The 25,752-nt window shown below is 37.3% G+C and overlaps 1 pseudogene across 1 annotated transcript in view; it reads right to left on the bottom strand.

Annotated features, from left to right (window-relative positions):
* Positions 1–25,752, bottom strand: part of LOC144283169 (ubiquitin-conjugating enzyme E2 N pseudogene) — a 67,716-nt pseudogene that overhangs the window by 33,749 nt on the left and 8,215 nt on the right. Inside the window, exons 2-3 of the transcript XR_013351577.1 lie at positions 17,225–17,334; positions 13,836–13,965 (exon numbers count right to left, since the gene is read on the bottom strand). The product of XR_013351577.1 is annotated as a ubiquitin-conjugating enzyme E2 N pseudogene (transcript). The remainder of the gene's footprint in view (positions 1–13,835; positions 13,966–17,224; positions 17,335–25,752) is intronic.

The raw sequence follows: 25,752 nt of genomic DNA, 5'->3' as shown, positions 1-25,752 counted from the left end.
ATACTAAACTTAATTTTGGGAAATATATGAGATGTGTTTTTTTGTTTTATTTTTTGTTTTCTCTGCCTCATTTTGTTCTACCATGGTGGAAGTTAATACCTTCTAAAACATGACCAGCATGCACCCAGAACCAAGTGGTATACCGTGCTGGATCATTCTGTGAGATTATATTCTCTCCTCATTCCTATTCTGCCCCCCCCCTTCTTCTTTTATCTATGTTTTGGTGGTCAATGTTGGGGCTCTCTACAAGTATTTCTGGTTTACATAAATTTGGGACTGAGCATCTTCTAACATACAGAACTTAATACACTCAGAACCAAGAGGATCACCCTCTAGGACCCATGAGGTAGACTACATTCTTCCTCCACTACAACTTCATCACCACCACCATCTTCCAGTCCCCCCCCCCTTTTCTTCTCTTTTTTATATTTTTTTCTTTTTTTCCTCTTTACTTTGCTTTTTTCTCTTTTTTTTCTTCTTCTTTGGGTTTCTTGGCCTTTTATTTTTTGCTACTTTGTTTTAAAATTTGTTTATCACCTTAGTGGTCCTTTAGTTTTATTTCATTCTGATCTTTGTTTTTATTTTCTGGTCTGTAACCTGGTCAGAGTCATCTAGGGTGAAACTTACTTAGGTCGTGGTTGATATTCTTGACTCAGCCCACTCATACAGCCACTCTGCACTGAGCAAAATGACTAGAAGGGAGAACTCACCACAAAAGAAAGAATCAGAAACAGTACTCTCTCCCACAGAGTTACAGAATTTGGATTACAATTCCATGTCAGAAAGCCAATTCAGAAGCACAACTATAAAGCTACTGGTGGCTCTGGAAAAAAGCATAAAAGATTCAAGACATTTCATGACTGCATAATTTGGATTTAATCAGGCCAAAATTAAAAATCAATTAAATGAGACGCAATCCAAACTGGACGTCCTAACAATGAGGGTTAATGAAGTGGAAGAAAGAGTGAGCGACATAGAAGACAAATTGATGGCAAGGAAGTAAGCAAAGGAAAAAAGAGAAAAACAATTAAAAGACTATGCAGAAATGTTAAGGGGAATAAATTACAGCCTCAGAAGGAAGAATCTACATATAGAGTATAGTATAATTGGGATCCCTGGGTGGCGCAGCGGTTTGGTGCCTGCTTTTGGCCCAGGGCGCGATCCTGGAGATCCGGGATCGAATCCCACGTCAGGATCCCGGTGCATGGAGCCTGCTTCTCCCTCTGCCTGTGTCTCTGCCTCTCTCTCTCTCTCTCTCTCTCTCTGTGACTATCATAAATAAATAAAAATGTAAAAAAAAAAATTATATAAAAAAATAAATAAAAAAATAAAAGACTATGCAGAAATGTTAAGGGGAATAAATGACAGCCTCAGAAGGAAGAATCTACATATAGAGTATAGTATAATTGGAGTTCCAGAGAGCACCAAGAGGGACAGAAATCATATTTGAACAAATCACAGCTGAGAACTTCCCTAATTTGGGGGAGGAAACACCCATTCAGATCCAGGAGATGGCCCCACCCCCAAAATCAATAAAAACCATTCAATACCTCGACTTTTAATAGTGAAACTTGCAAATTCCAAAGATAAAGATAAAATTCTTAATGCAGTGAGAGACAGGAGTTTCCTAACTTAAATGGGGAGAAATATTAGATTAACAGCAGACCTCTCCATAGAGACCTGACACACCAGAAAGGGCTGGCAGGATATATTCAGAGTACTAAATGAGAAGAACTTGCAGCCAAGCATACTTTATCCAGCAAGGCTCTCATTCAGAATAGAAGGAGAGATACAGAGCTTCCAAGATAGGCAGAAACTGAAAGAATATGGGACCACCAAACCAGCTTTGCAAGAAATATTAAGGCAGACTCTGTAAAAGAAAGCTGATGCCCAAAGAAATAATCCACAAAAACAGGGACTGAATAGGTATTATGATGACATTAAATTCATATCTTTCAATAGTTATTCTGAACCTGAATGGGCTAAATGATCCCATCAAAAGATGCAGGGTTTTGGACTAGACAAAAAAACAAGACCCACTTATTTGCTGTGTACAAGAAACTTATTCTAGACCTAATGACACCTCTAGCCTGAAAATGTTGGAGAACAATTTACCATTCAAATGGTCCTCAAAAGAAAGCTGGGATAGCAATCTTCGTATCAGATAAATTATAGTTTACCCCAAAGACTATAGTAAGAGATGAACAGGGACATTATATCATATTAAAAGGTCTATCCAACAAGAAGACCTAACAATCATGAATATTTATGCCCCTAATGTGGGAGCTGCCAATTAATTAATTAATCAATTAATAACCAAAGTAAAGACATCCTTAGATAATAATACACTAATAGTAGGAGACTTCAACACGGCACTTTCTGCAAATGACAGATCCTCTAAGCACAACATCTCCAAAGAAACAAGACCTTAAACGATACACTGGACCAGATGGATTTCACAGATATTTACAGAATTTCCATATGAATGCAACTGAATACACATTCTTCTCAAGTGCACATGGAACTTTCTCCAGAATAGATCACATACTGGGTCACAAATAAGGTCTCAATTGATACCAAAAGATTGGGATTGTCCCCTGCATATTTTCAGACCACAATGCTTTGAAACTAGAACTCAATCACAAGAAGAAATTCGGAAGAAACTCAAACATGTGGAGGTTTTTTTTTTTTTTTTTTTTTTTTTTTTTTTTTATTTTTTTATTTTATTTTATTTTATTTTTTTTTATTGGTGTTCAATTTACTAACATACAGAATAACACCCAGTGCCCGTCACCCATTCACTCCCACCCCCCGCCCTCCTCCCCTTCTACCACCCCTAGTTCGTTTCCCAGAGTTAGCAGTCTTTACGTTCTGTCTCCCTTTCTGATATTTCCCACACATTCCTTCTCCCTTCCCTTATTTTCCCTTTCACTATTATTTATATTCCCCAAATGAATGACAACATATACTTACCTGGCAGGGGAGATACCATGATCACAAACATGTGGAGGTTAAAGAACGTACTACTAAAAGATGAATTGGTCAACCAGTATATTAAAAAAGAATTTAAAAGATTCATGGAAACTAATGAAAATGAAGATACAGCTGTTCAAACTCTTTGAGATACAGCAAAAACAGTCCTAGGAGGGAAATACATCACAATACAAGCATCCCCCAACTGGAAAAAAACCCTCAAATATACAAGCTAACCTCACACCTAAAGGAACTGGAAAAAGAGCAAATAAAACCTACACCAAGCAGAAGAAGAGAGTTAATAAAGATTTAAGCAGAACTCAATGAAATAGAGATGAGAAGAACTGTAGAACAGATCAACAAAACCAGGAGTTAGAAAGAATTAATAATATAGAAAGAATTAATAAGATAAACGATTAGCCAGCCTTATTAAAAAGAAAAGAAAAGAGGCTCAAATTGATAAAATCATGAATGGAAGAGGAGAGATCACAACCAATACTAAGGAAATAAAAACGATTTTAAAATGTATTATGAGCAGCTATAAATGCCAATAATTTAGGCAACCTATAAGAAATGGATGCATTTCTGGAAAACCACAAATTACCAAAACTGGAACAGGAAGAAATAGAAAACCTGAATAGGCCAATAACCAGTGAGGAAATTGAAGTTGAAGCAGTCATCAAAAATCTCCCAAGACACAAAAGTCCAGAGCCAGATGGCTTCCCAGGGGAATTCTATCAAATTTTTAAAGAAGAAATAATTCCTATTCTATTTTAAGCTATTCCAAAGGATAGAAAGGATGGAATACTCCAAACTCATTTTGTGAGGCAAGCATTACCTTGATTCCCAAACCAGACAAAAACCCCACCAAAAAGGAGAATTATAGACCAACATCCCTGATGAATATGGATGCAAAAATTCTCAACAAGATACTAGCCAATAGGATCCAACAGCACATTGAGAAGATTATTCACCATGACCAAGTGGGATTTATCCCCAGGATGCAAGGTTGCTTCAACACTCATAAAACAATCAACGTGATAGATGACATCAACAAAAGAAAAAAGAAGAACCATATGATCCCCTCAATAGATGCAGAGAAAGCATTTGACAAAATACAGCATCCATTCCTGATCAAAAGTCTTCAGAGTCTAGGGATGGAGAGAACATTCCTCAGCATCTTAAAAGCAATCTATGAAAAGCCCACAACAAATATCATTCTCAATGGCGTAAAACTGAGAGCCTTTCCCCTAAGATCAGGAACAAGACAGGAACGTCCACTCTCACCACTGCTATTCAACAGAGTACTAGAAGTCCTAGCCTCAGCAATCAGACAAAAAAAAGACATTAAAGGCATTCAAATTGGCAAAGAAGAAGTCAAACTCTCCCTCTTTGCAGATGACATGATACTGTACATAGAAAACCCAAAAGACTGCACCCAAAGATCGCTAGAACTCATACAGCAATTCGGCAGTGTGGCAGGATACAAAATCAATGCTCAGAAATCAGTGGCATTTCTATACACTAACAATGAGACAGAAGAAAGAGAAATTAAGGAGTCAATCCCATTTACAATTGCACCCAAAAGCATAAGATACCTAGGAATAAACCTAACCAAAGAGGTAAAGGATCTATACCCTAAAATCTATAGAACACTTCTGAAAGAAATTGAGGAGGACACAAAGAGATGGAAAAATATTCCATGCTCGTGGATTGGAAGAATTAATATTGTGAAGAAGCATGCCACCCGGGGCAATGTTCACGTTCAATGCAATTCCCATCAAAATATTATGGACTTTCTTCAGAAAGTTGGAAAAAATAACCTTAAGATTAGTGTGGAATCAGAAAAGACCCCAAATAGCCAGGGGAATATTGAAAAAGAAAACCAGAGCTAGGGGCATCACAATGCCAGATTTCAAGTTGTACTACAAAGCTGTGGTCATCAAGACAGTGTGGTACTGGCACAATAACAGACACATAGATCAATGGAACAGAATAGAGAATCCAGAAATGGGCCCTCAACTCTATGGTCAACTAATATTCAGCAAAGCAGGAAAGATTATCCACTGGACAAAGGACAGTCTCTTCAATAAATGGTGCTGGGAAATTGGACAGCCACATGCATAAGAATGAAACTGGACCATTCTCTTACACCATACACAAAGATGAACTCAAAATGGTTCAAAGATCTAAATGTGAGACAAGAATCCATCAAAATCCTAGAGGAGAACACAGGCAACACCCTTTTTGAACTTGGCCACAGCAACTTCTTGCAAGATACATCTATGAAGGCAAAGGAAACAAAAGCAAAAATGAACCATTGGGACTTTATCAAGATTTAAAAGGTTCTGCACAGCAATAGTAATAGTCAACAAAACTAAAAGACAATCTACAGAATGGGAGAAGATATTTGCAAACGACATATCAGATAAAGGGCTAGTATCCAAGATCTATAAGGAACTTATTAAACTCAACAGCAAAGAAACAAACAATCCAATCATGAAATGGGCAAAAGACATGAACAGAAATCTCACAGAGGAAGACATAGACATGGCCAACAAGCACATGAGAAAATGCTCCGCATCACTGGCCATCAGGGAAATGCAAATCAAAACCACAATGAGATACCACCTCACACCAGTGAGAATGGGGAAAATTAACAAGACAGGAAACGACAATTGTTGGAGAGGATGTGGAGAAAGGGAAGCCTCTTGCACTGTTGGTGGGAATGTGAACTGGTGCAACCACTCTGGAAAACTATGTGGAGGTCCCTCAAAGAGTTAAAAATGGAGCTACTCTACAGCCCAGCAATTGCACTGCTGGGGATTTACCCCAAAGATACAGATTCAGTGAAAAACCACAACACCTACACTCCAATATTTATAGCAGCAATGTCCACAATAGCCAGACTGTGGAAGGAGCCTCGGTGTCCATTGAAAGATGAATGGATAAAGAAGATGTGGTCTATATATACAATGGAATATTAACCATTAAAAATGATGAATATCCACCATTTGCTTCGACGTGGATGGAACTGAAGGGTGTTATGCTGAGTGAAGTAAGTCAAGAGAAGGACAAACATTATATGGTTTCATTCATATGGGGAATATAAAAAGTAGTGAAAGGGATCATAGGGAAAAGGAGAGAAAATGAGTGGGAAAAATCAGAGAGGGTGACAAAGCATGAGAGGCTCCTAACTCTGGTAAATGAACAAGGGGTAGTGGAAAAGAAGGTGGGTGGGGGGATGGGGTGACTGGGTGACAGTCACTGAGGGGTTCACTTGACGGGATGAGCACTGGGTGTTATGCTATCTGTTGGCAAATAGAACTCCAATAAAAAAAGATATGCAAAAAAATCACAACAGAGTCTCACCTAATTATTGAGATGTAATAGATTTTCCTGAATATTATTTTTTCATTAGCTCTATGCCCCCAGGAATATTTGCAAAGATCTTAAATAGTTCTCTTTTTATCATGTTTATCAGTCATCGTTATTTTATGGGGAGCAGATCTGCAGAACTCGTCACACTGCCATTTTTTTAGGAGTGGGTATTCTTCTATTCAATAAATTTTCAACCATATGGGGGAAAAAATCTTCATCCTAACACAAATAACTGTTGCTAACATTGTGATATATTTCCTTCCAGGACATTTTTCTAGACTCAATTTCTTACATTTGCCCTTCTTTCTTTCCCTCCTTCCTTTTCTTGTCATTTAAATATCAGAAATCACCATCACTGTGCAGCTGATATATTTATTAACATTCTAAGATAATAATTGTAGGCATTATTTCCTATTTGTAAATATCAGTATCAATAGGCACATGCTAGTCTATCAATTTGATCTGTCAAATTAACCTAATAGTCATTTCCCTACAGCTAGAGATTTATTAGTGATATTGTATTGCAGTCAATTATTCAGCATGGGCACTAAGCAGTTGATATATATACCATCTTCATACTCATAACTGATTGAGGTAGAGCTTCTCAAGCTTACAGATAAGCAAACTGAGGCTTACTCAGAGCAATAACTTAAAGCCATGGAACCTGTCAGGGATGGAACCAGGGTGACCACAGATCTATGAGATTCAGTGAATATGGTTGTGCATAATTTTTTTTGCTTTCACTACTATTTCTTTTTTTAGGTAGTTTCTAGAAGTAAAATTAGTAGGCCAAAGGATATTACTACATAATTTTTATTGACAAGAACTGACAAATATATTTCTAGAATGTCATTTTTTATTCTTCACTTTTCTGTGCTGCAATCAATGGGGCTAGAAGATCACTTTCATTTTTCACCAGAAGAAAATAGCATTGCATAATCATTTATATTGTTATTCTCAATGTTGACAACATTTCCATTCTCTCAATAGATATTGCTTATTATACATTTTATACATATGTCTATTGAGACTCTTGAGGCTTTCTTAAAAATTTTATGAGACTTTTACATAATATAATAGCCATCAGCATTTACTATAAGTAATCTTTTAATGTGTTTTTCACTGTTCTATTTTAGCTGAACACATTTTTAATTATCTGAACAATTTATATGTAGTCCAATTTACTAGCAAAACATCTGTTTGGTTTTTGATATGACAAAATAGAGGGAAACAAACTTATTCTTGATATCACAATGCAGAAAATTAATATCTATCTTCTCTGGTTCACAGGGCACTTCTGGGGAGTGACCCCCTCACACTGGCTGCTAGAGCATTGTCTTCTCTGCAAGGCATACCTCTCCTTAGGGGTCTGGCATAGTCCATTAATGGGTATCTTATCAATTCACTTTTTTTCTGATAAACTCCCTCTTATGTAGCTTTGCTTGAGATTCCAATTCCAGTGGCTGGGCTCTCTCCACACTTTTATTAACAAAAAACATTATAGGAACTATGATATTTTATATATTATAGGCTTTAATTTTCCCCTTCTAGGAGGCACAGCTTTCAATTCACTTGATGGGCTAGCTGGAGGAAGCTAACCAGGTAATGTAAGCAAAAGCACATCTCTTAATTTTAATTCTTTCATTTACCTGTTTGAATGAGAGCACCTCAATTCATCTTGAGTAAGTTTATGGTGATTAATTCATTGAATATTCCTTGCATGTGCCCTCTAAAGCACATACTCCATTATTAATTTAGGATCTTAGTTCTTGAGTCTTTCTTAGACAACATCCTCATCTATTCAAATGCTTCTTTCCTTCAAGAGGGCAGCTATATTTAGTCTTTAATGGTGATCTGTCTATACAGCTTAACCGAGAGCATACAATGACTGTATGTGTCTTGGTCAGCTGTGTAGATGGATAATTACTGGTGATTCCTCCCCATCCCCAAACTCAAACCAACAGGCAATGAAACCATAGCACATATCCTACAAGTTGCCTAGTTATTATAAATTTGGGATAGGACTAGTGACAAATGTGATTTTATTCTTTCCTTAAAACATCTGGCTGGTAGTGGTATTCATGGAAAATATTGATCAAAATAACTAGCAGTCTATTTAATTTGGGAGAGAAATCAACCTTTACAAGAAAATAATTTTTCTCTTGTGGTATGAAATAATATATAATCATATTAATTTAGTCTAGAAATAAGGTGAAATTATCTATTATCCCACATTCTCCTTAAATACACATCATGGGCTATAATAACTTGCAGTTTTCTTCTGCCTTGAAGGAAAAATGTTCTAGCTGAAAACTTTAGAATCATATAACCTATATTTTATTGGTAGGGGTGGGGGTGTCTCAAATATGGAAATTCCAAACTGGCATTTTTTCTAGAATGCGAGAGGGCTCACTTTTCAGATGTGACCTTATCCTGAACTTCTCTGAAACAGCACAATCGAATGTATTTAACTCTATCAGTTTACTGAAATTTGAAGCTACTTACCTCTCTACCTATTATTTCTATATCTATAGATACCAATTATTATCAGTAAAATGAGAGTCTAAAAGCTTCAGGTATTCAAAACCACTTTACATGAAAACATGAGTGATTATTGGTACTGATTGAAAATGTTTTACATATTAATATCAGTTACTATGTAGGTCTTCCCTACATAAGCAAAATCACTGAAAGATTAAAAAATAAAAAACCATAATAACTAATTGTAAAATCCTCAGAGTATACTCTTAGTCTCAACCTACTTTGAGGAGGTAAAAGGAAATAAGTTACCAATTTTTGTTTCAGGTAATTGCTATGGCCACAGTTACCAGGAAAATTTTTCAAAAGCAAACTCACAGAAGTACAGTGTTTTTATATTCAACAAATTCCACCAAATAGGAATTTGACAAAGGTCCCATGCAGTAACACCACAACACACCATCCTATACCTACATATCCATATCACAACCATTCTCTGTGGCTCACAGACAAAAACAATAGATATTCCTCTGAGCAAGAATATGAGGCAGCATGCCCTAACCTATGTTAGGCTTAGGAATGTTTGGCAATACTAACACTTAAAAGGTTTTAAGTTTTTATGAAAGTGGTTTTATAAGCTTTAATATATAGATTCATATATTTTGTTAGTGATAATTTTAAACAAATACTCTACCAATTTAGTTCATGAATCCAATTTTTGACAAGACTGAGAAAAAAATTAAAGCCTTGCAAAATGGAAACATGTCCATCTTTTGTTGCGAGTGTTCATATACCTAAAAACATTCTTTAGAGAATACCATTTACCAAGCACACTTGGCCCAAACATCTGTGCTCTATTGTGTTTTCTGAACAAATCAACCCATTCAGGGGCTATAAAACAAGAATTCATATAAAAATGTATGTAAGGAAGACACATCTCTCTTTTTAAAAGCTCATTCATCCATGGTGAAGCTATTAAAAGAAGGTTCAAGTTAACAATAAAGAACAAGGGATAATTGTGTGGATATCTGTGGCGAGGAGGTCCAGACAAATGGTGGCGGGGTTAGAATGATGGAGACCCAGTAACCAGATAGACCACAAGATGTCCTCTGGGGCTTATTTGAGTAGAAATAAAAGAAGAGAATCTACACAGATGTGCCAAAGATCCATGGTAAACAGTTGGCAGACATTTCAGTTAGTGAGGAAAGCATGGTGCCAGGATATGCTGGGGTTATAGGAGAAGAGTCCAGGCAGAATATAGGGGAGGTGGTGGAAAAGAATGAAAAGAAAGCAACCTAAAAAAGTTTAGGAAGAAAAGCAGTCAGAGCCTGGAAATTACAGCTCTAACATATACCAGGGGAGTAGGTTTAGAAATAAATCTCTGATACCACAAAGAATGCTGGTGCTAGAAAAACTGGAATAGTGGGGAGGCTCACAAAGCAAGGGGTAAAGCACAGGTGACCCTGCTTCTGAAAATCAAAGAATTCTCAAAAATGGTACAGGGTCATTTCCTTCCCGGCAGTCTGTATCAGAACCTGCTTGGAGTAAAGGCAAGCCATTTTCAAATTACATAATTTGTTCTGCCCCAATCCAGCCTCCCGTCTGCTTTAACAGAAAACTGCATAGATAGATGTATTGGGGACATAAAAAAGGCAGAATGCTGAAATAGGGGCTTGGTCCTAAAAAAAATAAAAAGAACAAGGAGCTTACTATAGCTCCTGAGCACAGTATCAGAAATACAGTTGCATTAATGTCAATCTTGGGGCTGAGCTGTGAACACCAGGCAGCTGATATAACAGGAAGCTAGCTCATGCACCTTGGAATCAGGTTGTCCAGGGTTCAAGTCCAAATCTGCTGCACATCACAGGCATGTTTTTAAGCTCACTGGTTCTCATTTTTCTACGACTACTTTAGATCCTCACAATCATGTGTTTAGAAGCCAAAGAAATTGATGAAGAACAAATTTGAAGTTGGAGGGAAAGTAAAGATCATGAATATGGGCTCTCAGCAAGCCGTGGGAAGGAAGTGCCGAGGAGGATCTGGGGCCCTCTATGTAAATCCCAAGAGGCAAGTATTGTGAAATGGCTGGCGGTGGACCCCTCCCTTTGTGTTCTTCTCAGGTTCCTAGCCACCACCTGCCATCTATGATGAGGGTCTCTTTCTCTCTCTCCCCTTTGGTTCTCTGAAGAATGAACTATTGTTTCAAATATTAAAAATAATAAATAACACAAATAGATATACGAGTACGAATCAAGACAAGTGTTAGAGGATGCAGTGAGAGAGTATAATGGGAATCTGATTTAAATATGAGTGTTGGGTCTGAGAAGTGTGGAAGTAGAATAAGAAGTTAAATGTGTAAAGAATAGGAGAGGAGTTTCTAGGCAGAGGGAATAGCATGACTTCTATTTTAGCAACACTGTGATAATAACTCTAAGAAGCAGTATCAATATCTGTCTCTGTTATTCAGAAACCAGGTAAGCTTTAGAACTCATTGACCCATGAATGATTTGGTGCTTACAAATTAAAATATACTAATAATAAAGCCAATGATGCTTATATTCTTAAAGAATGAGGCTAAATCAGCAATATAAGATGAGAAATTAAAATACTTTAAATAGTAAATATATGGATATAGTCAATTCCTTTGTGATCTAACATGTGTCCATCACTTTTCCCAGGCCTCAATGCAGGGAAAGAGAAAAAAGTAAGAAGCCTTTGTAATGTTTAAATAGTTTTCCTCTAAGTTCACCAACTTGTCACTGACGTTTAAGGACTTAGGCCCTCTCACATCCCTCCAGAACAGTGCTGGAGGTTCTGTGCAGTGTCTCACATGTGCTCCCTGGATTGGGATTTGGCCTCCTCAGTTTCTTCTTCATTTTCTTCTTTTGGCTAACGAACCTTAAAGCAGCAGTTCTCCTTCATGTTCACCTTCACTCCACCTGGGGTTGGCCGCAGGTTGTTGGTCAGCAAAGGAGAGCTTTGCCAGACTGTAATATATGTCTTGAGGCAATTAATTTATATATAGGGCTCTACTGAATGTACCTAAAAGTGGCTTCTCCCATTATAGAAACTTCTGGCACTACTTCCTGTCAATGCAAGTAGTTGTTCAAAGCTTCTGATATCCCTGTTTCATAGAGATTATACTGGAAAATAAACTAGATTTTACTCATTTCTGGAGAGTTCTTTACATGAGGATTAAAACTCATCAGCCCTTTGGAACTGTAGGGGGTAATGGGTAAAACAACTCCTAATGATAAGTATAATAGTCACAAACAAGTTGATGCTGTAAACCTTATCAATATACTTTTCATTTAGACTTTCTGAGTACTAGAGCTCCATCCTCATCTACCCAAAACACCCATTAACCTCAGCAGATATTTGGGTATTATGAAGAGAAAGAATAAAATCCTACCTGGCCTCTGAGATCAAAAGAGACTGCTGTTATGAGAGTAGAATGTTCAGGATCCCCAGTGCCTTTGCTCCCTGTTTAGGTTATAAAAATGCTCAGGGGATTCACTATGGTGTTGAGGGCACGCTCCATCTGGATCAAATGAATGTAAAGAGAAGATAAGATTTGGGGCAAATGGAAGAAATGCTTGACCTTTTCCAGGCCTAGGAAATTTGTGGGAAGGAGAAGGGAAGAGAAAAATAAAATGGATGTTAGTCAGATAGGTATCTTTGATGTCCTCTCTGGTGAAAAGGAGAGAACATTCCAGAGAGGTCAGGGAGACACTGAAGGCAAAGAAGAGCTTTTCTCTCTCCACATTTAGACTCCTGGAGAGATGTTACCTCTAGAGGAAACACCTTCTAGTCACCAAGATGGTCAGTGGCCACAGCAATTTGGCAATACTACATGGTCACGTGGAGGAAATCTGCAAAGGTTAACTTTCTGGTGTCACCCTGGGTTTCTAAACAACTGAGACTCTGGCTGGGGGGCTTGTCGTACTGGTTTGACTACATGACTTCTTACCAGAAGCCAGTGTGAGGCTCATTTGCCAGAGAGAGCTGCTCAGCCCTGACTTCATGGAAAAGACCAGCTCATGAATCTCACCTCAGCTGCAAATGACAAGAGGACTAGGAACACAGCAAAGCCCAAGGCCCTGGCCCTTCCCTACTTAAGGTTATGTGCTCACCGCCACTTTCTCCCTATTCTCAGACATTAATTTAGAGAGAGAAAGAGCATTTGCATGACTATTTAATGACACGTAATGGACTATGTAAATCACACTAATATTGATACCAGATGGTTCATTTATTCTTACGATTGTTTTACTTTTTTTTTTGGAAGACGGTGAATTGTGTAAGCACCTTAAAGCCAAAGAGTATGTTTCATTCATTGTCATATCTCTGAGTAATTGACCCATGACTCTACATGTAAAGGAAGTCAAAACATGACCTTTAAATGAATAACTAGTAAAGAGATATTTTTCCATTTCAATGGTTCACAAACTCCTAGAGAGCAGCTCATGGTATCTTAAAGTTTATCTCCCTATTTCCACACTTCCCTAACTCAGTGCTCTCAAAGTAAATCACCTTGAGTAAGAAGCCATATCTATATGGATTGAAGAATTTTTCTTTGTTTCACTGTCCTTTTTGTGTTGGGAGGAGGGAATTACATCCAGTTTGTGAAACCTACATCCAGTTTGTGAAACCTAGAAGAGATTTTCAGTCAACACACAAAGGTTCACAGAAGTTGTTTCTTCCAAGAATAATCTCCCAGGGTCCCATTCAACAATAAATATTGCCCAACTTCCCCACGCAGAAGTCAGCGTAAGGCTGCAAACACTAAGGAAATTGCCTCTGCGTCCAGCCAGCTGATTTGGCAGGCCAAAAGCCAATGCACAAAGAAGGTCTGTCTCTGTTTGTTTTCCTCATACTTTTCCTCCTTTCTGAGCAGTAAGCCACGGAGAGTTATGGCAAAGCCTGGGAAGAATGTGTTAGAGATTCCCTCTTCCCGCAGATCCCCCTAATTACAAAGAACCAAAGTTTTTGCTTAAACTTACTGGGTAGTCATGATTCTGACCACTGGACATACTGCAAACATGGACTTCTATAAACTTAACTCTAAAAAAAGTCTTGGGAGGAAGGCCTCTGAATCTTCAATCACTTTGTTTCATTTTCAGGCTCCTTCTCCTAGAAATTTTAAAATAAAGACAACAGCCATTTTATGACTCATTGGCTTTGTTACCCAGGAGAATCCATAGGGACATTCTTCAAGTGTCATAGATAGAGCACCAAAATAACAAGCAGTTAGGTATCTTAAAAGAACAAAAGATCAGGATTTAAGAGATGTAGCTTATGATTCTAGTATGAAAAAAGCCACTGGATCCTTGCATGACAAGAGCCAAGTTCCTTTACTTGTCCAGGTCTTAATTTCCATCCTGAAAAAAAGGAGGCCTTATACTAGTGTTTGAAATTCAGTCATACAGGATAGTTTTTAAAACATTAACTGGATATAAATCTTGACACTTTGGCCTGAATTATACTTATTTTTTTTCAAGAATATTTTTAAGTGATTTTGTAAATCCTTTTTCTTGTTGATTAGTTTGTATTATTCTTAAATAAAAACTTTCCATCCCTAGCTATCTATATACCCTAAGATAAAATTCACACAGGAAATATAGAATAAATATTTGATTCTTTCCCATTATCATGCATTATATTATCAAAGCCAAGAGAGCCATGATTTATGCATAGTTTTTCATTGGTGATTTTCTCTTTGGAGTTCTGAGTAGCTATCTCTTCTAGATCATTGTGTTTATGCTAACAGAAGCAAGATGTACTTTGTTGGTGATATTCAGCTGAAATAAGGTATTTGTTACAGTCAGTCCTGGTCCATTTACTAATTTCTGAATTTTAAAAAAAGCTAATGTTTTATTAATCAAAGGGCTGTCATGCTGTATAATCTTCATCTGGGCAATAAAAAAAATCTGTTGGGATAAACTAGGTAGTCTCAGTGAGAGAAGTAAAGTTTTATTAATAGAGAAATAACATCAGGGGTGCCTGGGTGGCTGAGTTGGTTAAGCATCCAACTCTTGGTTTCAGATCAGGTCATGATCTCAGGATTATGAGATAGAGCCCCACATGGGGCTCTGTGCTCAGTATGGAGTCTCCTGGAGATTCTTTCCCTCCCCCTCTACCCCTCTCTCTCCCCTTCCTTCTCCCTCTCTCTCTGGAAGAAGGAAGGAAGGAAGGAAGGAAGGAAGGAAGGAAGGAAGGAAGGAAGGAAGGAAGGAAGGAAGGAAGGAAGGAAGGAAAAGAAAAGAAAGAAAGAATATTAGTGAGATACTGAAAAGCCTGCACAAAAATTAGTGACCTCGTGTTAAGAAGTGCCATGAAAAAGAGATTTGCCATATACATTTAGAAGTGGATGTACAAAGTGATTAAATGAAATTGTTGCTACAGTTTGTACTGAGTAGGCAAAATGTATGTCAATTTGTTTGAAAATTGTATAGATATCACAGGGAGGATATGCTTTTAGGCATTTTCATAAAAGTATGCCATTTATAGTTTTTGAAGTATTAGCTTCTATTATGTTAGATATTAGCTTCTATTTTGAAATGGAACTAAATACTCTAAACATACTGTCTTATTATTAATAACCACTTGATTTTATTAATTTCTCAAGAATATCTGGGCTAGGTGGGCCTGAGTGGCTCAGTTGGTTGGGCATCTGCCTGAGGCTCAGGTCATGATCCCTAGATCCTGGGATTGGAACCCCAAATTGGGCTCTCTGCTCAGCAGGGAGTCTGCTTCTCCCCCACCCTCTGCCCCTCCCCCACCACCTGTGCACACATACTCTCTCTCTCTCAAATAAGCAAATAAAATCTTTAAAAAAAACTGGGTTAGCAACATCCCATACCTACACTTGGTCGAGTAAGCACAAATATCTAAAAGAAATCAATAAAGAACATGACATATGGAACCATTACTTTTCCAGTTACAGGTGATTATGTTCAGAAAAGAATGCAATAATTCCTTAATGTTAACTCTACTTAAATTTCCATTTTCCACCTTTGTCTCCTGCCAGAAGCACAATAATTATTCCAAACCTGGGCTATGTAATAAATGTCTGGGAATAGTTTACTTGCTTGAGCTGTTTCTCACACTAAGACATAGAACATGTGGTATTCCACCATCTGGGTCCTTTATATGTGACTTTTCCTACTTCTCCACCAGATTTAGTCCTATGCTCTGAAATACAGTAATGCAAATAATAAGATATTATTTCACCTTTGGCTCAACCTATTATTGAAAGAGCCTGAGGAAGTCAATTAAAGTGTTCATTTGAAGTAGTGTTGAAAAAAATTCTGTATTGGAAAATAATGCAGAAAGTGCATTTGTATTTTAAATTTCTAAAACTATTACCAAAGTATCAGGAGTTTACAGCTTGATGGTAATCCTCCAACAAAAAAAAAATTGAAGGAGAAATCTAGGAATCAAATGATCACATTTTAACCTGTAACCTGGGAGCATGATGAAAGCATATTAAGAATTTTTAAAAGTCAAATACTAGCAGATGTGGAATATGGTACAAAGTACAAACTCAACAGGCATTCACATAGAAAAGAACCATGAGAATAAAAAGCTAAAAGGAGTTTGTTGAGGTTATTTTAGTCTGTATTCAAGTAGGATGGGCTCAGCCAAATTTGCCTAGAAATTTGCATTGGTCTACCCAACCTGGATGCCTGCTAAATAGGTCTAGAATACAGAGATAAGTAGTCAACGAGTGGGTGAAAGTATGTCCTGAAAAATACAGAGGGGAAACATTCCAAGTGCTGGAATATACAACACTGTATATATTACATTACACAATGTACTCTTGAAAATAAGAACACTGGTTCTTCTGGATACTTCTTTGTGGATAATGTTCTTGAGAAGGGAATTTCTTGAGTTTCTCCCCTGACCCTCATTCCAGGTTTAGGCTGAACACATCTATATGTAATCTACCAAGCAGATGATTTCTTTGGGACTCTTACCTGGTTTTGCCCCACAATCACCAGAGCTCCTACAAGGTCCTCACAAAAAGTCTAACATCGTTCTTCAAGAGTTTTCTATGACCTACAGAGCTCTGTAGTTCTGGCCCCAGCTTCCCTCATCAAGTTCAACTGGGGACACTCTATTACCCTCCAGCTACTCTGGATTTCAGTCAGTCTCTAAAATACCACAAGATCTTTTCTGTTCCCTCCCCTTCCCTCTGCCTGAAATGTTTCTCCCAAGTTCTTTGCATGTGCGATGATCTCATTCTTTAGATCTCAGCTTAAATACAATTTTTCAGAGCATGTTCCTCTGAATTCTAGGTAGAGTGCTTTTACTTCAGGTAGAAAGGAAACTGTCTCCATTATTATCTATAACAGCAACTCATTACTCTCTCAATTATGACTTTGCTCACCTATTTATTGTTGGTTTTCCTCACTGGAATGCAAAGTGGTCAGGGAGAAGTTCGGCCTTGTTCATTATTGCCTCTCTCGTGTCTAGTACATGGCAAGCCTCAGCATAACGCTGTTAAGTAAGTGAATGAAGAGAAGAATGAAAAGGCTTTACAGTGAAAAGAAAAGATAAGAGGAAGAGAGAAGTACATGTGAACAGTGAAAGAGAGGAGAGAGAATTAGGGTGGGCGGTTTATTTCTTGTGGGGAATTTTAAAACCCTTCATTTTCCCCCAGAACCTAAGCAGACAATATGAGTTGTTATTAGCATATCCCAGGATCCTTTAGGGATATAACCATAGAATTTGACCTTAGGAAGCAAAGGAAAATCGGAGGAGAATCTCTGAAATACCACAAAAATAAAAGTCTTCAGAGACTGTGGAAGGACTGAGCCTCTTGACTCATTCATAGACTGGTTACCTTAGCCATCAACCATGCTTGTAAATTGGGAAACTCAGCTAGAAGATTAAAGTTTAAACATCTTAAGTGTGTTTACTCAAATGGATAACGAAAATGGAGGACAAAAATTGGAAAACAATTGTTAGACTATTATTAAACCTTTGGGAATGAGATAAGATGAGAAGGTGCACATATGAGAAGGTGAGGAAGAGTTAGTGCCAGGACACGGCCGAGATAACCCTGTGGTGCTGCGTAGTCAGAGCTCTCTGTTTACAGAAGGCCTGCCATCCTCCTCGGGCTTGGCTCAGGAGCTAAGCTGTGTCGGTGCAGTGTACCAGTGAGAATGACTGTTTCCACTGCTATGAGGATGGAGCAGCTTTTTCCTGATGTCTCGTAAATGGGACTTGGACTGTAAAATAACAGCAACAAAGAGAGGGTAGACAACATAAGCGTTTTCCCATCAGCATGGGGATTTCATTCCTCCCTGCCAAGGGTTCTCATTCTGCATTGAGCAGTAGGCTGAAACCCGCTGAGCAGACAGCTGCTGCTGGCCTGGAGCCCACTGTGGACCTGAGGAGAATAAGCCCCACTCCATTCAGGGCTTAAAATAAAGCTGACTCACCACTTTGGAGATACAGAATGTGTCAGCCTGGGGAGGGCTGAGGTCAATGCTTGAGATCGTCTTGGGTCAGGCAGTAATAGAGGCCTTCAGGAGATATGTTAACCAAGCCACAAGCAACATTATTTCCATTCACCCATTTGAATTATTTGTCCTGTTTACTATGCGAAAGATGGATAGGTGGATTTTCCAAAATTATTTTTGCTTCTCCACTGATTTCAGAAAATTAAGGATGACTCTCCAGACCTAAAACTATTTCTAAAATACCACTTTCTGAAGGGATTATAGAAATCTCCTAGGCCAGTGCATATGTGGTCCTAAATATGTAGGGGCATGCAGGACCCAAGGTTCATCACGAGGAACCCCTCCATTCCTGTTCTTTTGTGCCCCACAGTGGTGGCAGAACTTTGAGAAATAGATTCAACACATATTTTCACAAATTAAATTTATCAACCAGAGAAAAGATGAGACCATAGCTTTTTAAAATAGCCAAATAATGTAATTACAAAGGTTTTCTCAGAGGTAGCTCCCGGAGATTCATCTTCCTTTTTGACAAAGGATTCTTAAAAGCATATAATAATTCACCATATACAAAGACTATGTGTCATCAGAAACAATTTATGAAGCAGTAGGAGAAGATTGTATGTGGCAGTATATTAAACACTTCTCAAATACATAAACAGCTGGAGTTTTTTTCATATGCAAGTAATTTAAGTTTTCTATTAGTCATCTCCTGAACTTCAGAGGAAATTGGACACCATATAAATGACATGGAAACACTGAAAGACACTGAAACACCGAATGAATACATCTAAGAAACTGGATAACATTTTAATGATGTGCATTTTGTTGTAGATTGGTTCTTTGAAAATTGGCAAACTACTTCTGTTTTTAACAGAGGGATCCAGATGGACCAGAATGTTCCAAGTTCTATTTTTTTTTATCATTTCATTTATTATTTGTTGACACCAACTATTTGCCAGGCACTGTGAAAACAACTAGATGTATAAAAATAAAAAAGACATGATCCATTCCATTATGTAACTGGTTACCAGAGGAAGCAGGTTAATTTGCATGTTGAATTGTAGTTATGTCCATGAAAAGTGTCCCCCAAAAGAAATAAGTGACATTGAAAGGACTTGTAACAGGATTTCTTGACATTCTGGAAGGTCAAATGAGGGTTCTCTGATGAAGTGGCATTAATCTAAGATCAGAAGGGTGAATAGTTACTGGATAAAGAAGAGGAGGAAGGGAATTCCAGGCAAAGGAACAGCATGTGCAAAGGACTTGGAATGTAAAGAAGCTTAGCACCTTAGTAACTGAAAAAATGCCAAAATGTCTGAAACATCAAAAGCCAGAAGGAGAGTGATGGTAGATGAAGGTAAGCAGGACCTTGCTGATTTTTTTAAGTCAAAACTTTGGGATTTTATTTTAGCAGTCAATTGAAATCATTAGAAGTGTATTTTTAAAATCTGTTTTTGTTGGCTATTTAAAAGAAATAAATTGACAAAAGAAACAAGGATGTATCTAGAGAGATGCATTTAGTAGCTATTGCAAAAGTCCAGAAGAGATCATTTTAGCACTGAACTTGAGTGGTAGTAGCAGTAGAAATGGTGGGAAAAAAGTAGGTGACTTTGCATTAGAATGAAGAGTATTTGATTTACCTGGCACACGGTGAGCTTCAATAAATATTTGTTGAATAAATGAATGACTAGTTTTGCATTTAGGATTGAAAACTTATTAAATGTAAAGTTGTTCTCTATTCAAAGCATTGTCCACAGATCTAGCAGCATCAGCATCACCAGAAAATTAATCAGAAATACAGAATCTGGGCAGCCCAGGTGGCTCAGTGGTTTAGCGCCAACTTCAGCCCAGGGCATGATCCTGGAAACCTGGAATTGAGTCCCACATCAGGCTCCCTGCATGGAGCCTGCTTCTCCCTCTGCCTGTGTCTCTGCCTTTCCTTCCCTCTCTCTCTCTCTCTGTCTCTCATGAATAAATAAAATATTTTTTTAAAAAAGAGAGTACAGAATCTGTGGCCCACCAGGGACCTAGTAAGAATGGGGCCTTTAATGAGATCCCCAGGTGATTTGTATCCACATTAAAGTTTGAGAAGTGCTCCAAAGTAAGGCAACATTGGGGCCGAGACACACACAAAGTTAAAAGAGCAGGCTAGAATCAAACCAAAAGAAGGAAATGCAAGGACATATTTAAATTATACATAGATCAAGAATAAGAACCTATTCGAGATGGGCTTGGTACCTAGGCTAATTAGGTAAGATTTCTTATGGAAACTCATCACCAAAATAAGCAAATTAAAATTTCAAATTCCAAAAAGTGTTAAGACAAAACGCTAGTGATGACTAGCAGTGAGATGGCTTTCTCTAATCATAACGGTAACAATAATGATGATTCATAGTAATGAAAAGAGTAAGATGTGTCTTACTTGATAGTTATTCAGTGCCTGCTTTTATATACTTCTTCTGTTGGAAAAACCCTTAAAAGTATGAGAGGAAATGGCTTTGTATTTTATGGTGTGTGCAAGAAAATGTTGAAATTCTTCTTTACTCCCATGTATTTTGGCAGAGACTAATTTAAAAAACAAACAAACAAACAAAACCCCTGAGATCAATACTGAAACCACACATAATAACCCCATAAAATCTGTATGCCTTGTATATAAAAAATATCATGTTGAGTCATTTCTATAGAGCAAGCACAAAAATATTGAAACATAGAAAAGATGTGTATGCAGCATTGCTATATCATTATGAATCTTGATAGGAAGAAAATGCTAGAAATAGTTCTGAACTACACTCTTAACTCAAAGTACCATATAACCAAGGTTACTAGGCTGCTTACCATTATGCACTAGATCAGTTCCATATACCTCAAATGTATAGGGGGCAGGGAAGGAAAGCCACAATATTTCATGTATCCTAAATATATTCCCCAAAATAGATATGGTTCAGTTGTGCTCAATGGCTCCTGAGGTTACAGAACATCATTCTTTTCTAAAGGTCTAGTTGGCAGTTGCTTTCCCTTACTCTCATCTGCTCCCTTGTGTTTATTTTATATTCATGCACATGACAGCAGAGTTACTGAATCAGCCATGCAATCTTGCAATTATTGTTTTCAGAAAAACGCACATGACAGTTATTAGATCAACAACTGAAAAACTCAAAGCAGTTACTTAATATTATTATCATGTGTGCAGAACTTGAAGAGGACACAGAAGGAACAGCAAGAATGTGGCAAGACCTAAAAATTTGACCTTCAGGAAAAAAATGAAAAAGGTGACTGGTTTGACCTTGAAAACAAGAGGCTGGGGGAGAAATTAGAAGCCTTAGTATATGGAAAAACAGGCTTGAAAGGAAGAGTTTTTAGGACTTGGTCAGCAAGACAACAGAGGGACACAGAGTTTTAATGACCAAAACAGAAGCTGAGGATTAACCTTCAAGGGATTGGAGGACCCTAGTAGAGTGGCTGCTAATGTCAGGCTTTAGCTTCAGCGGTCCTGAATTTAAAACTTGGCTCTGCCAAGTTAGAATAAAACTGACCCAAACACTGGATAGAGGGAGACAGTGGACTGCTGTTTTTGTATTGTTTTGAAAGGGCTGGAGCATGAAAGGTGGGAAGTATTTATCTGAATGTTCTTCTAGAAGAAGACTAGAACATATAACCTTCACCTCTGTTTTGTATTCTGTCAACTACTTGGTAAATTCATTTTTTCTTAATGCCCTTCCCCTTTTTTGGAGCATCAGTCCTGAAGTCACATTGCCTGGGTTTGAGTCCTGTGTTGGAATATTTCCCACTTATTTATTCTCTTGAAGTCTCAGGTCTCATACTTGGAAAATAGAAATAATAATAGTACCAGTCTTGTATGTGTTTTGAAGGATTAAACGAAACTTTTCACACTGAGTAAACTCTCAATAAATGTAAGGTCTCCGCATTGTTATTCTTGGCCTGTGTAGAGCATTCCCTGAGGTCTATGTAGAAGTCAGAGATGAATCAGATAATGAACCTGAACTGGAAGAGTTTTTAGAATCAAGTAGGGGAAATGAGACATGGATTCAGATGGCTCTAATAAAGAGGAGTAAATCTGCCTCAAGAAAGACACAGGCAGTAATATGAGCATTTAAAGACACAAGAACTGACTTTCAAGTGGGGAGGAAGACACAGGGGCACAATTTGTGGAGAAGGTGGTATTTGATCTGGATTTAAAAATACAAAAAAGAGTTTGACCATCTGGAGATGGTGTGGCAGGAGTGGTGGGAGTGGGATAATGCATTCCTAGCTAAGAGAACAGGACAGGCGTTCATTAGTAGGGTTTTCAGATTCTGCTGCTGACTTGAAGATTTGTTTCAACACATTTTCTGGCTTAAGATATTACAACTGCTAGATTTTCAGCAGTCATTTGGCCTCCCACACGCCAGCCCCAAAGCAGTGACACATCATTTGCTAAGAAGCAACAACCATTTCAATGAAATACCATGGCCTAGCATCACTACAGCCCTCATGAGTTTTCATTGTTACTCCATTGTTGAATTTACTTCCTAATTTTATCGTTTAATCATCTACATTGTGTAAGAACAGTAGTTTATTCATGATTGTTAAAAGGGAAGAAAAAACTCAAATATTCAAAACAACCTTTTCAGATTCTAACCAAGTATAAAACTCAAACTATATCTTTTCAAAACTAATGTTTCATTTCATACTATGATTAAAATGTAGAAAATCCTAGACATCAACAAATTAAAGATGCTAGAAAAGAATGGATTCATTTTCTGAAACACATAGAATTTATTGGGATTAAAATACTAGAGGGAAACATTCTTGGCAAAAGATATTCTTGGTTTTCCTTCAGGCAATTAGTTTGGAAACTTTTGCATAGTTGTAAGGGACTGACTCCCATACATATTTGTTTTTATCTTACCTCCTCCTATACATATAGTTTTTAAAAAATATACATTTATAGAAATTAAATGTTACATTTGTGTGTTCCTGTAAAAACCCTAATTGTGTAGCATGGGGTTTAAATTCTTAACTCTACTAAGAGGGCTTTATTTTCTGAAACATTGCATGATTATTAGCCAGTCAAAATTAGGCACAAGAAAGGGAAGACGGCATCACTTCGCAACTTGACCCAGGCTGAGAAAAAAACAGTATCAGGTACAGATGAAACTAGTGCACACGGGAACCATTCACGCCCTCCTCTGAGGAGTCCAAATGAATCAAATATGCTTCTCCGACTCACATGGAAAACAACTGAACCCAGCTTCTCAGTGAAACTGTTAACTTTGGCCATAAGCAATGGCATTTCCCCTTTGTTTGGAATGAAGTTTCCTCTGAATTATAATATCACAAATTGTTCAAAATTAAACCTAATGCGTGATCAGATTACCTATGATAAAAGCAAAATTTACAATCTCATCAGAACTGATATGAACTGAATCTAATCTAATGCAGATTCCCCTGATTGGGTTATATTTCTATTGATATATAACCCCTTCTCTCCCTTTCACAACTGAGGGACAATTTTATTTTTATTTTTTTTAATGAAGGCAGATTTTCAAAGAATTTCTTAAGTAGGATACTGTACAGATTTATGAGGAACATAATCCCTTGGGAAACACATTTTGTTATAAACATTGAAAAATTCTTCTGTGAGGCTTCACTGTGTACTGTGGGAAATGGAAGGTCTCACAGTGTTCTGTATGCCACATGAACTGAGAGTGAGCAACTGTGCTATACACATGCATTTATTTACACATTAGAAGTGATGACTGCATCTGAACTCATGCTTTCTAAAGAAAACCACATTGAGAATCATCAGATTGTAGCGGCATACTGAGGTTTATCTAACTTGGGTAAGGATAAAACTCTTCACTGGGGACTTTATTTTATAAAAATATCAATGAATTCTAATTCTAGGTCATGAGAAATGCCAAGTACTGAGAAAGGAATGCTTTGCCTGTATATGTCAAACAGAAGACACCACAGTATTTTTTTTTTTTTCCATCCTAGCAGGAAGACAGTATGCACAGTGCAGAGAATGTGAACTTTAGAGTCAGAAATAGCTGGGTTTGAATCCCAGCTCTGCTACTTACAAGAATCCTGGTCTTGAGTAAGTTACTTATTTCTCTGAGTTCCAGTTTCTTAAACATCTAAGATAGAAATAATAATGTATATCTTGAAAGCTAATCGTGGATAGTAGATAAGATCATCTTTGTATTCAAAGTGTTTCTCAGCTCCACAAAACCGTCGGCACTTTGGAGTCTTATTAATCATAAAAATACAGATTTCAGTATCTCTTGACCAATCCCTCATAATGGAGGACTTACAGTTGATCTAAGTCTTGCTCTGTTACTTTTTGATATCCCTAGAGAGATCTCCCCGAAAATATTTAACACTTCAGTGCTTTTTCAGAGTTACTTACAAAACTAGTTTTTCACCTTTTGCTGATGGCTCTGCTCTCCATAAAGCTTGAAGTAATGCACCCACGCCATAGAGGCCACCTGTGTGACCTTTCTGTATCTCAGTTTCCTGCTATATTAAATAGATATTTCAATAATATATACTTATAGGGTTGTTGTCATCACCAAATGCATTAATAGATGCAAAGCATACATTGTAAGCACTACCTAAGTGTCAATAGCTATGAGAATTTTTATTATTCTTAGAATTGTTCTAAATGTAGTTCCTGGGAACAAAGGAAGATTGTTGGAAGAGGTTAAATGATGACTCAAACTATTTAATTTTATTTAATTGAAATATGAAAAGGAGATGGGATTTATACTGTACCCCATGCTGGTATGGTTATCACCAATCAGAAGATACAGTTTCCAAAAAAAAAAAGCATAAACAGTGCTCACATTCTGACATTATGTTTGAAAACCCTAAAATTGCTTTCTATGTTCTAAATTTATGTGCTGGAGCCATCTAAAACATTACCTTTTGATGATAGTACTCTCTGTATAATTTATGTCAGCATCTTTGCACAAAATTATAGTTTTGTTGCCTTTTACTCATTATTTTACAACACTAATATTACCCAAAAAGTGCCGACCTCAGTGATGACAAGCAAAGATCTCATGAACTTAATAAAATTGAGATAAAGATAGGAATCATTAGACTGAACAGAAGGATTCATTGAACCTCAGCTCATTGACTATACTAGTACTTAGGGAGGAAAAGAACAAAGTAAAAGAACATGTATGACATGTTAGTTATAAATTTTTAGCAACCCTGTCTAAAAGGTGGACTGTAATTAACAATTTGTGATCAATTTTTCATCCTCCAGAAAGAGAATTTCCTTATAATATCTAATTCCTTTGATGGCTTGCACGTATTTGACTTTGGTAAAATTTCAGGAATATCATCATGTAAGGAATGAGAGGAGTATCTGAAGCTAATGTTTTAGAACATTAACTAAATTGGCTATATGGCTGAGGGAAGAAACAATTTGGGTAAG

This window comes from Canis aureus, chromosome 14 (genome assembly GCF_053574225.1).
Source record: "Canis aureus isolate CA01 chromosome 14, VMU_Caureus_v.1.0, whole genome shotgun sequence".
Taxonomy (NCBI): domain Eukaryota; kingdom Metazoa; phylum Chordata; class Mammalia; order Carnivora; family Canidae; genus Canis; species Canis aureus.
Note: the sequence above shows the minus strand (reverse complement) of the source record. Positions and strands in the feature narration are given on the sequence as shown.